General features: G+C 54.3%; 1 long non-coding RNA gene across 2 annotated transcripts; it reads right to left on the bottom strand.

Moving 5' to 3' along the window:
• Window positions 1-6,814: 6,814 nt before the first annotated feature.
• Window positions 6,815-13,684, bottom strand: LOC131480101 (uncharacterized). Of its 2 annotated transcripts, none has more exons than XR_009245255.1 (3): window positions 13,578-13,684; window positions 8,865-8,937; window positions 6,815-7,007 (listed from the first exon to the last, which is right to left on the bottom strand). It is a non-coding gene; the product is annotated as an uncharacterized LOC131480101 (long non-coding RNA). The 2 variants fall into 2 exon arrangements; XR_009245254.1 differs by lacking the exon at window positions 13,578-13,684 and adding an exon at window positions 11,202-11,223.
• Between the last annotated feature and the right edge of the window lie 289 nt (window positions 13,685-13,973).

The following is a 13,973-nucleotide window of genomic DNA, read 5'->3' as shown; positions in this document are numbered from 1 at the left end:
TTCAAAGACACAGGAGTTCACATGGCATCTTCCTGACTCATCCATGATACTAAGGAAGCTACTTGCTACCTCCCACAGGCTGCTCTTCTTAAACTAGGTGTGTGTCAGGGCTGGTGGGGCGGGGAACAAAGCTGAGGACCTGAGTGAGGATTCCAGACCCAGGGCCATTGGAGGGAGAGGTGTCTCTGCCTCTCTCCTCCATGACAAAACTCCCTCTCCTTGTCCTACCCTCTCCCCGACAACTCAGTCCAGGCCCTGTGGTCAAGGGTGCAGAGTTGATGGAGCAGGTGGAGTTGCAGGTCGGGACAAGGGATGCCTCATATGCCATGCCTGCTGATGCTGCCGGCCCCTACCTAGGCTTCCCAATACTCCCCTTGGGTGTACCACTCGCTCCTGCCTCCCCCACCCCATTCGCCTTCTTCCTGGCATCAAACTGCAGATCACAGAGCTCTCTGTGATTGCTCTGACAATAAAGGGAGCCAAGGACAGAAAGATCATAGCTCTCACCTGGGAATAAACCAGGAAGTATCAGACTGGCTGGATGGAACCCAGCAGGGGAGAATCCAGCCAAGAGATGGCAGGTGGGTGACAAGGACTCACCTATGCTAAACCAGTGCCAGGCTGTGGCTGAACAAGTCATGCTAATTCTTAACTGAGGGCCTGTTAAGACGTCTGCCACCTGCAACTTCCTCTGCAGGGAACCTGGCTCCTCTCTCCAGGAAGAGCCCTCCCCCCACATACACACATGCACACATACATTTACACGCATAATTCCACGTATCTTAGACAGTGTGGCAGCTAAGTGGTTTGATCACAGTGTGGCCATCACAGAGGGCACTGATGGGGCGAAGATGGCTGTGACAGTCTCATGCGACTCCTGTCTCATTTTGATGGGAGGAACATAGCGATGGTCTAAAAGAATGCCTGTGGCTAGAACGCCACTCAGATGCCCGGGTTCTAGTTTGGGTCCGGATTCCATTCCTTCCAGCTTCCTGCTAATGCATACCCTGAAAGAGTAGTAGGGGCTCAAGTATTTGAGTCTTTGTCACCTATATAAGAGACTCAAATTGAGTTCCAGCCTCTGACCTTGGCCTGATCCAGCCAAGGCTACTGGGGGAGTGAACCATCAGATGGGAGATCTCTTTCTATTTATCTCTCTCTCTCTCTCTCTTCCTCTCTCTCTGCCTTTAAAACAAATACATAATTTTTTGAAGAGCATATACTATAGGATTAAACACTAAATGGATAATTTCATCAAGCCAAAGATTGGGAGGGGCATAGCATTTAGGCATAACAGATCAAGCTACCACCTGCAAACGTGAGCATCCCATCCAGTCCTGACTGCTCTGCTTTCTATCCAGCTCCTTGTTAAGGCATCTGAAAAAGCAACAGAAGATGGCCCAGGTGCTTGGGCCTCCGCCATCCTCATGGGAAATCCAGATGAAGTTCTAGACTTTCAGATTCTACCTGGCTCAGTCCTGGCCATTGTGGCCGTTTGGGGAATGAACCAGCAGATGCAAACTCACTCTCTCTCTCTGCCCTTCAAGTAAATAAAAAGAAAATCTTAGAAGAAGAATGGTGGGAAAAGAAGGAAACAGGGGCAGAAACTGAGACACAGAGGCAAGGCATCGAGATAGAAAAACAGACTCAAGGATGAGGCCAAGGCATCTCAGCCTCAGCCAGGCAACTAGAGACACTAGTCTTATAATGCATTCCCCTGATCTGTTAAGACACAGGGAGGAGAAATGTGAGACAATGAATTGAACCCAAAGGGGGAAGTTTCACATTCAAAAACATTGCACACATATATTTTTTCTGCTTACCAATGCTTACCCCTGCCCAGACTGTGCGCTGGCTGGCCTGTCCTTCTCAATGAGGGCTCCACAGTACCTAGGACAGGTCCTGGCCTGTCTCAGGAGCCAGCAAACACGTGGGATCAGTGAATGCATGGCCACTGGTCCTTTTTACAGAGGCCACTGAAGGATGTGGCAATTCATTCATGAATTCCTGCATTCATTCATCCCACCTGATTGCTGGAGCCCATTCCTGTGTGCAGTGCTGCAGGAGGAATCAGAGAACAAAACAGAGACCTTCCACCCACAGAGAGCATCCATCCTGTGGTCAGGAGGCAGGCTGCAGCCACCACTCCCAGGTATCCGGTGAGCTGGTGTGTCAGGCAGCTGCCAGGGAGTGGGAGGTGGGGGTAACACTGGACCACACTGCAGGAGGTGAGAGAGAAAGAGCAGGTGCAGAGGATCCTGGGCACAGTCTGCCTGTGCTGGTGACTCTGACAGGCTGACACACCTGAGCAGGTGGGGAGCAGGCGGCCAGGCTGTGGGCCAGGCCCTGGGATTGCAAAAGCTGGGCTCCCCTTAAGAGCAGAGGGATGAAGCTGACACTGAGCCACAGGTGGTGTCAGGGGTCAGGGTCTGGGCATGTCTGGGGTGTTAGGGAACAGCGTATGGACAGAGGAGAGGGGTGAGCTATGCCCCGCAGCCTCCCCACCAAGCACCTGCAGACATCAGATCAGCTTGGGGCTGCCCCTCATCCTCATATACAGCACAACTAAGACCCAAATGGGGCTCAGTCTACCTGGCTGCCTGGTGTCCCCTGACCACAGACCTAGCACGGAGGTCCAGTGTATAACTGCTCCCTTTTCCTCGAGACACACAGGCCAATCTCACCATGGGCCCCTTCTGTGTAGGCCAGCCATACATTCCTCTGGGACCCCAGGGCCACCCCGAGCTGCCATGACTGCTCGCTCTGTCTCACTCTCCCCTCCTCACACAGGCCAAAGTCTCTGTTTGCACACCCATAACACACACAGTCACACACTCACCTTCCAGCTGACTCCTGGGACCAGTGATCTTGTTAATTCTCTTCCTTCCACAAGGAAAAGGTAAGACTTAACCTGTCTAAAATGCAATGATTTTTACACCTCATAAACTGGGAATGTGACCAAAGTCAGTCCCCTCCCCTGAGAAGTGACGCCCGTTCTCCCATTCATGTGTGCACACATGCACACATGCACACACACACACACACACACACACACACGCACACACACACTTGAGTTTGTGTTTTAAGGATCTGGGCTACAGGCCCTGGGCTGGGACCCCTGGACATGTGGAGCTTAACCCACTGCTCTAAGCACCTGCCAGGCTAGCTCAAGGTCTCTCTGGGCGCTTTGCCCCCTCACTGCCCATCGTTACACCCCAGTCTAGACAGGAAGGATGGGGCCACCGGGTCTGCCCTGAGGTGGACGTCGGTCGCCACCTCTGCAGCTCCAGCTTCCTGAGAAAAGTCCCAAACCTGCTGGCAAGGGTCCTGAGAGAGAGAGCTGTGAGGGGTCCCAGAAAGCCGGCTGGCACCCTCTGCGACTTCCTTATGTCCCAGCCTTTCAAGTCCTAGAGCTGCGGGAAGCATACGGGTCGGAGAGGGAGCTGGCAGGCGGAGCGAGATGAAATATTGATGGCTGCGTCCTGGTAGAGCGGAGAACGCCGCTTGTCCATGAATAAAAGATGGGTCGGAGGAGCGGGTCGGGCAGCAGATTAATTAATCTAAGTGAGCGCGTGCCCAGTTCTGCGCAGTGAGAAGCCCATGGCCGCCGCACGCACATCCAAGGACCAGCAGAGGTCCCCCATGCCATGGGCACAAGTGAGGCAGTAGCACCAAGTCCAGGTGGGCACGGAGAGGGGCAGGAGTGGCCAGAGCCTCTACTGCCAGTCTGTGTGTGGCCAGGTGCCTGCAGGGAACACTCTGGATGACCAAGCTGCCTGCTGGCCCACAGGAGCCAGAGACATCCCAATGGGGAGCGAGCATGTCTGTGTGTAGGGTCCCTGGGCACCCAGGGCTCCCAGGGCCTTGTTGTCTCAGTCTTTGCCGAGGGAGGAGCCTGCTCCCTCAGCCCCACCCCTGCTTCCACCATGACCTCTCTGCTTCTCCAGCCAGGCTCACCACACCCCTTCCCCTGCCAGCCTGTGCTGTCTGCCGGGTGTTGACAGGGGCCACTTGCTGATGACTCTTTTTCCAGGTCTCACATTTGTCCAGTTACCTGGTTTTGTGTAGGTTCAGGACGGACTTTGCCATGGAGCTGTGCATAGCAGTAGGCATGTGCCAGATGGATCAGACACACTCACATGTACACTCACATTCACGCACACAGGCACACACGTGCAAGCACACACATACACACTCCACATGCACACACGTACATACACACAAATGCACACACTCACCATGCATGCACACACACGTGTGTGTACACACATAAACACACCCAGAGGAGCAATGAGTGTCCAGTCCCCTGTTCCCCATCCAGGTCTGATCTCTGCCTCCAGGTGGACTGTCCATGTCCACCCTGGGAATCTACGTTTACCCAGGGCATATCTCTCTCCCGCCCACCACCTTCAGCCTACCGGTCTTTCCCAATGTACAGAAGACAACATGAGGCTCGGCCCTTGGCCGTTAGTCACACCCAGCTAACACTGGGCCTTGGACCAGCCAAAGCCTCCAACTTTAACTTGGTCTCCCACACATGTGGCAGGGTCCCAGGTAACTGGGTCACCCTAAGTGGCTTTTTCAGGTGCATTAAGAGGAAACTGGAATGGAAGTAGAATAGCTGGACTCAAGCTCTTGCTCATGCCGGATGTTGACATCGTATATGGTGGCTTAAGCCACTGTACCAAAGCACAGCTTCTCGCCCTGGCTTTTGCGGGCATTTGGGTTCTGAGCAGTGAATGAGAGTTCCCCTACAGCTGAGAGCAGAGCGGAGAAAGCTGGCAAGTGCCAGTCCCATTGCTGGGCTCCAGGAAACACTCCTAGCAAAAGCTGCCCTATTCAGACACCTCACTGTCCTCTGGGCCTGATGGCCCTGACCCACCCAGAAGGCTCTCCTGAGTCTTACCAGGAGGTGAGAATTGGGCAAAGGCTGACCTGGGAGGCACAGACACGATGTCACACACATCCCAGCATTTTACCTCTGGGGCAGGTGTGTACACCAGGTCGATTCTGAGAAAAGTGGGTCTGTGCGGCCTGCCATTTCTGTAGTCACAGTGCCACCTGCTGGCTGCCCGTGGTATCACCAAGGGGTTGCTTCCCTGTGTCCTGCAGGCAGCAGGACATTCCAGGCTGTGGCCTGGATTCACTCACTAAGCAAATATTTATTCAGTACCTACTGCCTGGAAGCTGTAGTGAACACAGCCGACCAGAAGCTCTGCCCTCCGATCTGGTGGGGAGGAGGCACAGTCACTAAACAAAGTCAATGAATAAATGTGGAAGACTCAACACAGAGGAATGATGAGCGGGTTTCTTGGGAGCAGGGGGAGTGGCAGCAACAGGTTGCCCCTAACTCTGACTATACAAGAACTTCTGTGGAATGTGACTTACCTCCATGGTTACTTCTCCGATAGAGAACTGCTTGCTGCCTGCAGGCTGCAGAGGGTGATGGGGTCAGTGTACTCAGTGCCTCAGGCCAGTCATTACGGTGCTGGGGCTCAGAGTGTATACGGTGCAGGGCCTAGAAAGTGAAGGGGGTGGGGCCAGAGTGTGCAGGGTCTGGTGTTGAGTGTGTAAGGGGCCAGGTCAGCGTATGCATGGAATGGGACTAAAGTGTCCAGAGGATGAGGCTTGAGTGTGCAAGGGTTGAGGCCAGAGTATACGGGGAGTGGGTCAGGAGTATGGAGGAGTTTCGGTTGGTGTGTGCAGGGGGCAGGAACCAGAGTGTACGAGGGGGTGGGTCAGAGTGCAGGGAGTGGGGCAGGAATATGCTGGGGGTGGGCCACACTGTGCAGGGGGCAGGGCCCACACTGCAGGGACCCAGAGTGTGAAGGGGTGGGATAAAAGTGTGCAGGGGATGGGGACCAGAGTGTACAGGGGGCAGGTGGGGTGTGCAGTGGGCAGGGCTGGAGTGTGCAGAGAATGGGCTCTAGAGTATGCAGGGAGTGGGGGCCAGTGTGTGCAGGCAGGGGGACTGCATGTGGAGGGGGAAACAAACTTACAACACCTCTGCTTAACAGGCGTGGTTAGAGGTGAGGGAGCACTTGCTGGCTGCAGCCCCAGCCTGATCGTCCCTTGGCAGGTGGAGCTGCATCAGAGGGTGTGCAAGTTCCTGGGCAGCATCCAGGGAGGTGACCCCAGGATGAGCATGAGGCAGCGCTGTTGTCTCTTGAGAAAATTCTGGCACAGCCATGGCCCAGGTTACCAGCCTGGGCTTCAGCAAGGTGACGTCTATGTGGATGGGACAATCATTCACAGCCTTGGGGACAGCAGTCAGGACCTGTCAGTGACATCCTGGCTTTGGGTGATGGCCACCATTCTGGCAAGCAGGCCAGAACACTGGCACTGTCCATGTATGCCCCAGTTTGCAGCACCTACCACTGCTGGGTAATGGTTTCATCCTCCTGGTGCCAAGGTGACCATGCCCTGATGTCCATGTCCCCACCCTCGGATCTGATAACTTGCTGGGTGCTACACCTATCATGTACCTCCTGATGGTGTCTAATGAAGAGGTTGGCAGGGATGCTCGCCATCAGCATCAACCTGCAGCTAAAGTGCCAGTTCTCCCGGTTCTTGGTGCCAGCTCATGGCAGCCTCTGGAAGCAGCTGCACCAGGTGCCCAGGCAGTGGGTGAGGCAGGACAGCTCCCGGCCCTGCTCCAGGGGCAGTGCAGGCTGTGTTGCTGGTGCTGCCAGGAGCAGGTTGTTGTACCTGAAAGGAGCTTTCTGCCTGGAAATCCAGACTGTTGGCACTCACTTGTCGAGAGACATGGGTCTCAGGGCCAGGATCTGGGGCAGGCAGAGGGGAGAGTAGTAAAATATATTTTAGGATCTGGTTGTGTGGTGTGGTGAGGACAGGTGGGTGGCTGGGAGGGGACAGCAGCATTCTCTCCCGATGGTTTCCATCTCTCAGTCATGAGCTAAGAGTGGAAACGGGGGTTCCAAGGAGGTGCAGCGTGCAGTAGGGTCCAGCAGTGAGCAGAATGGGTGGGCGATGAAGTTCAAGGCTGCCTATGTGAAAGGGGGACAGGGCAATGAATGGGCCAGAGCTCACACTGTGTCCCCCAGCCACCTTGCCAGTGTAGGGGCCTGGACCAAGGCACTGCATCCCTGGGCGTGTGGATTAATGAACTCTGAACGTGGCCCACTCCCTTGCCATGCACAGCCTATCCCAGCTTGCCCTTCCTCCTGGAAATTCCATCTCAGGAACGCCTGGACACGAACAGGGCTTCTGGAGCACTAGCAAAGGATTAGAAACCGTCACACTGCCCCCTGCTGGCTGAGAAGTAAATATTGTGGGGGGACCAAAACAGCCATGCAACCTGCCCAGGCGGGCTGGCTTCTTGCCCAGCACAGCCTTCCCACCCCCAGGGCACTGCCAGCCCATTCTTCACCCACAAGAAGCCTGAGGCCCAGTGAGGCCAGGGCCAAGACACCATCCAGACCCCAAGCTCATGGTCCATGTCCTTGCCCAAGATGCCATCACTCCCTGGAGAACGGCATGCATCTGCTTGACCCCTGAGCTTCCCAGTCCTTGGCTGAGAGCTGACCCCAGGTTATGAGGGGCCTGTGATCTGAGCATTCCAGGCTGCGTTAAGACAAGGGATCGCCCAGCTCCCTGCCCCTAGACACCATCCCAATTCCAAGGCCGGATTCAGTTATGCCCCCTCAGTACTCCCGTGCTCACTATAAGTCAATAGGGGCCTCCTTGAGCTCTGCAGCATTTTCAGCACCTAGAGTCTACTGCCCGTGACACTGGCTGCTGCCTTGCTCTGGCCACGGATCAGGCGTGGCTGCCACTTCCCCTTGAAGACACAGGCAACCTCAAACTCTCCAGGGAGCACTGGAGGCCACTAGAGGGTTCTGATCAGGGCAGAGGGGATATATCCATGTCTACGTGTGTATGAACACATGTATGTGTCCTGTGCATCTGAGTGTGTGACTACGCACAGGTATGTACATGTGCAGACATGTTTACACGTGTATTCACCTGTATCCATGTGTGTGTGTGTTAGCCCGGACACTCCATCCCCTGCCCCCTAGAATAAGGCAAATGGGCAGGACACTTGCCCAGGAACCTTGCTATGTGCAACGTGGGGAGCAGCCCACTGGAACAGAGCAGATGTTTCCACGGGAGTCTGTGGGATCAGGCCCCTGACTCTGACCCTGAGCCTGCCCAGGCTAGCTGTGCAGACCCAGCAGCAGAAAAAGGGTTTGTGTTGGGCATAGACGTCCTCCCAGGCTTTCCTTAATTCCTTTCTGTCATTCCTCTCTCTGGCTTGCCTTGGAGAAAGGTGGAAGAGACAATCTGTCCCAGGTGCTTAGCTCCAGCTACCCCTCCCATGGCTTCTCCCTAGTAACGGACACACGCAAGTTCAGGTGGCAGGTCATCAAAGACTCTGTGTCCACTTGCAGGAGTTGGAGTGAGCAACTGAGCCAGCATCAGAGCAAGGCTGAAGCTAAGCCTCCACTGAGCACAGTGCTGGTATTTTCTGACCCCCACCTGCCACTGTCCTTTCCCTTTAAAACGCCCTCTGTGCTGGCTTGTTGGGCTGGAGGGGACGCCTGTTGGTTGTGGAGATGGTTCCTCCCCCTCACCCCCCTCCCTGGGCTGCCAACTTCTTGACGTAAACTCTTCCCTCTTGCCAGCTCTCATCTCTTCTGCAGGAGTAGTCCAGCAACAAGGGCTGGCATGGACTGGGGAGGTGGGGAAAAGAAAGCCCCACCCCCAGGCAGCCGCAGAGCAAGCCAGGAGTGGCAGACGCTGGGCCATGAGGCAGTCCAGGGCCCCGGTGTAACGCCAGTTTGCGTGTCCCAACAGCCACAGGAATGCCAGGGCCAGCCCCAAAACCTGTCACAAGATCTGACCTCGTGTGTTTCCGCTGAAGTCAGTGCTGTGTGAGACCTGAGTCCTCCTCTCTCCAGGAGCTCCTGAGTCATCCTGGAAAAAGTCAGAAATGCTTTTCTCTAAAGTCAGTTTCCATGGCGGGCTTGACCCCAGTCTGGGGACACACGGAAGTGGAGGGGTTCAGGGAGGAAGTCCCAGGTAGAGGGAAGCAGACTTAGAGAGCTAGACAGAGAGCGTGTAAGGAACCCGACAAAAGAGAGAGGAGAGAGGCTGGACAGACAGATGGACAGGACAGGATACATCAGGGAGTGAGGCAGACACAAGCCTTGCCAGAGGTATACACAGCTGGGGAGACTGGCAGGTAGCCAGGGCTCCAAAGTCTGCCTGTGCCCTCAGCAGCAAAGCAGTGGATTAGTGCCGAGCTCCAGGTACGGGCACTGTCACATCTGGTTATGAGGGAGCGGCATTGCTCCATCTAGGGCCCACCAGCTGTGAATTCAAGTATCAAATGACCAGGCAAGCCAGATGCGTTGGTACCCAAATTCAGTTTCTTGCCAGGCCTTTTTTTTTTTTTTTTTGGCTCCCAAACCAGCCTACTACTTCCTCCTGGTGTCCTGGTCACTTGATGTTCCATGTGCCAAATGTACACTGGCAAGGAGCCACGGTGCAGCCCAGGGGCCAGCAGAGCCAGCCAGCCTCCTGGTCCTGCCTCTATCCACCTGGATCTTGGGCTCCAAGCACCATCCTTACCCTCACTACCATCCAAGCTTGTTGACTCTGTCATACCTCCATCACTGCAACCAAGGGACCCTTCCTTCCTTGGCAGAACCCTGACTTGACGCCCTGCCCTGCACCCTTTCTGGGTCTTTGCATGGTTCAGGCAATTAGCAATGTCCTCCTCTCCAGAGCCTCTGTGGTGTTGGAGCTGTCGTTGCCACCACCAAAGTGCAACCTGCAAGGACCACCACCACCATTTACCCTGGGCACCAGACAGTCCTTCATTCCCTCCGTCCTGCCAGTCTTGCCTTCAGCCCATGGCTGCATCTGGTGTTCCCAGCACCCTTGGATCCCTCTCTCCCACCCTTATGGAAAAAACACTTCAATGCTGTTGTCCCCATGCTCATGGTGCCCCGTACCCTCAGTTGCAGGGGGAAAGGGTGAATTCCTAGAGGCTGGGATGACACATGTCTTGGTCACCTCTGGACCCACAGCCTCAGAACCAAGCTGGCGTCAATTGGGTACATAACCACCCATCAGTGCCCAAGGTGCCCTGCCCCCGGGATCCACTGCTTATGCTCCAAAAGGTCTGCCTGCTGACCACTTCTGCCCCCAACCAGGCCCACTACTTTTCCTTTAGGCTTCCAGTGGGGCAGTTCAAGATCTCAGGGTGGTGGAGCAGGCCCCTCCTGTTGGGCGCAGTCCTGCCTCTGCTCATCCTCCCTTGTGCCACTGCAGGACCTCTGTCCTCACCAGGCAGGGACCTCAGAGCCCCCGCCATCCCAGAGGTCGTCCTCTGCTTCAGGACTACATGTTCCTGGGAGGGACAATACATGTCCACTCGCTTCTACTCCAGCCACAAACTCACATGACCACTACCAAATACACGATCACACACAGGCATCACATGTACACACAACCACACACATAACACCATCACACATAAACATCAACAGCACATGCTCAGCAGTATCACACATACATATACAACACCATCACACACACACATCAGCATTGGATGTACACACCACCACCAAACACGCACACCAGCTTGTCACAAACACCACCATCACATCCATGCACACCAACATCACATGAATGCCCATGGAGACTTAGAGTGGCGTTGCAGGCTGCTGAGGAAGGTGGAGCAGGTGCTGTGCAGGCGCTCTGCACAGCAGGGAGCGATACATAGCAGCTGTCCCACCACCACTATCAGGGCAGATGGGAAGAGGAAGGTGACATATCCAAGCTGGCCCAGCCAGAACCACCACATTCTTTTACTGTGTCTCTGCAGGGCAGGCTTCCTGGGAAGTGTGTGTGTCCATCCTGCCTGGTCTGATCCCGGTACCCCCATTCCTCCTCTACAAGAGGAACGTCCCGACCCTAGCCTTTTGCTTCCCCATACAGGGCTGCTCATGGATTAATGCTTGGCCACAGCAGGACTGCAAGAAGCCAGAATGATGGGGTGCTGGGAGTCAGGGGAAGGGGGAAGGAACACCTCGGAGCTGACATAGGTTTGCCATTTGCCCCACACACCCAGCACCGGAAACAACAGGCGAGAGGTGTGATCAGGGAAGTAGCCGCAGGCAAGTCAGGATGGGGTGGGCAGTAGTTGCCAGGGTGGGGGTGGGGGAACGCACCTGCTGCAAGAACTCTGGGATGCTACACTTGATCTTAGCCAAAAGACCGAGAAGCGATAAGAACTCTGGGATGGACGATGTCTGGATGAGAAGAGAGGGGCTTGGATAAGGCAGGGAAGGTGGGGGCTGCCTCTGGGGATCAGATGACACCTGGTGACAGGGAGGCAGGAGGTTGTAGAGAAAGGGACTGGGAAAGAAAATCGTGGAATTTGTTTAGGTCACTAAAGTCCGTCACTGTATCAGAATCCCTGGCACGGTCTTTTGTTGTCAATGACTGATTGATTGATTTGAAAATCAGAGCTACAGAGGGAAGGAGAGAGAAAAACGGAGATCTTCCATCTGCTATTTCTTTCCCAGACGGCCGCCATGGCTAGAGCTGAGCCAGGTCAGCTCAGGACCTGGGTGCCTTAGAGAGTCAGGGATATTTCAAGCAGGGCATCAGGCTTAGCAGTGGAAAGAGGACTAGAATTAAAACTGCCCTGACCATGACCATGGGCAAACCATGTTGCCTCCCTGAGATTGAGTTTGCTTCTCCATCAAACGGGTCTTTTTATTTCTGTCTCTGTCATACACTGAGGCTGTACCCAGAGGTTATGCCAGACCTGGATGAGGCTTGGGGCAGGGGATGCGTCCACTCCAAGCCAGACTTGCAGGGCTGGCTGTCCTCATCTCAGCCAGATGTGCTGATCATGGCCACGCACAGTGCTAGAAGATTCCATCTCTGAGCCACAGGCCCTGGAGGCTGAAAGGAGCCCAGGGAAACCCCTCCTTGGGCCTGTGTGTGGGGTGCATTTGAAAGCAGCTGTGTGACAGGACTTTCCCAGGTGGGAGCAGCAGCTAGGGCACTCCAAAGCAGAGCCACAGACAGGTAAATGACCCATGGGCACTCCTGTGTGTTCAGTTAGGGTTGTGGGAGAGGAGGGAGTACCCTTGCAAACTACAGATAAAATGCCTCTGTCCCTGTGGCCATGCTTAGTTCAGGATATGGTTTCAGCCGACGAGGAGCACAGGAAATCTTGATGGGGAGAATGGGTTTATCTGGAAAAATCTTCCCTGCACTCAAAAGAGGAATTAGGGATGGGTGTTGTGGCTCAGTGTGTTATGCCACCACCTGAAATTCCAGCACCCTATGTGGGCACCACTTCCAGTCCAAGGCTGCAATCACTTAGAAAGAGAACCAGTGTATGAAAGATATTCTCTCTCTCTCTTCCTGCCCCATCTCCCTCTCTCTGTAACTTTGCCTTTCAAAGGAATATATACATCTTTCTAGCCCTTCCAGCCATCGGGGGGAGCTGGTGGCTCCCCCTCCACCCCATGGCCTGGCATTGCCCTGGGGAGAAGTGCTCTAGTGCACACAGTAACCAGGACAATATTCCCCTTTGCCTGGATCCCTGCAGCCCATATGGGGAGACACCAGGTGAGCCCATCAGCAGCAGAACGGACAAGCAGGTTTAGATGTACACACGAGAATCTTATATGGCCACTAAGTGAGGAATATTGCTCTACACGGAAACAGATACAACCCAGAGCTAGAGAAGGCGGCAGCCACTAGAGTGCGCACGCTGTGGGAGCCCATTGACGATTTCAGGCGCAGATGGGATGAAAAGCAACTGTATTGGTTCCAAAAAGATGAAACCAGATTTCTTCTAAAAACCTCACCGAAAACTCATGCATACAAGGAGTCTTCAAACTGTTCTTTAAAAAGGCATATTATGAAAACAGTGGACACGGGTTTTAAAAAAAAACTTGTCATTCTGCTCCATTTCTGCAAAAACTTTCTAAGGTACCCTTGTCAACCCGCGAACACACCTGGTGCTTGTTCACTAGCAGGGAAAATGGATACTCACAGCTCTGCAGGTGGTGCTGTGGATGTACATGATGGCGCAGCAGCACACAGGGCAAGGTCCCGGGGGTTGGGAATAGCATCCCTAAAGGCCCAAGCAGTAAGTAACAACAGGTGTCCCAGGGAAGGATGGGCACGCATTTGGGCCAGACTCGCCGAAAAGGGGCTGGAAAGGCAGGCATCGGGTCAAGCCCTCAGGTGCAGTTTATGTCAGCCCAGGAAGCCCACAGCACAGCAAAAGAGCTATTACCCAGGATGGTCTCCATTCAAACAACATCAGAAGCAATAAACAACAGCGATAATGAAAGAAGAGACAATTGATAACCCATGCCTGAAATGTCTCATAGCCTTCAGGGTGGTATTTAGTAAGTCTTAAGAACTGGGGGGGTCTAGAGCTCCAGGACACAGGACCACCCCCATTCTCTCATATCCACAAATTCGTTCTCTCATTTCTCTATCTCTCTCTTCCCCCATCCGCTTATGGGACATCTCTCTCCATTTAGCTTCATTCTAAGTACACAGACTTTCCTTACCTGAAAAATGGCCTCCAATCCTAGAACTCCCAGTGCCCAACTTGGAAGCCCTTCAGGAAAGCGAATCTCTTTCTGTGCCCCGAGTTGCTGGTCCAGCAAAGTCCTGGGGTGATGCCTGATTGAATTATGAGCTCATCCGGTTCAGTCACAGTTACCAGGCTTGATTGCCCCCAGCGGGCCATCCCTGGCTCCTGGCACTTTTCTGGCCATGGGCGAGTGCAGTGTGTTGATTGGCTGCCCCGGATTTTGGGACAGTTACCTGTGATGGCCAGTGTGGTTGTCATTATTTTTCCACCTACACTCTGTTACATGTTACGTCCAACAGACATAGTGAAGCAGGACACTCAGTAAGCCACAGGAGACTAGTTCCAAACCCTAACAAATGGTGAGTCATCA

This window comes from Ochotona princeps, chromosome 4 (assembly GCF_030435755.1).
Source record: "Ochotona princeps isolate mOchPri1 chromosome 4, mOchPri1.hap1, whole genome shotgun sequence".
Taxonomy (NCBI): Eukaryota; Metazoa; Chordata; class Mammalia; order Lagomorpha; family Ochotonidae; genus Ochotona; species Ochotona princeps.
This window is presented reverse-complemented; position numbering and strand designations above follow the sequence as displayed.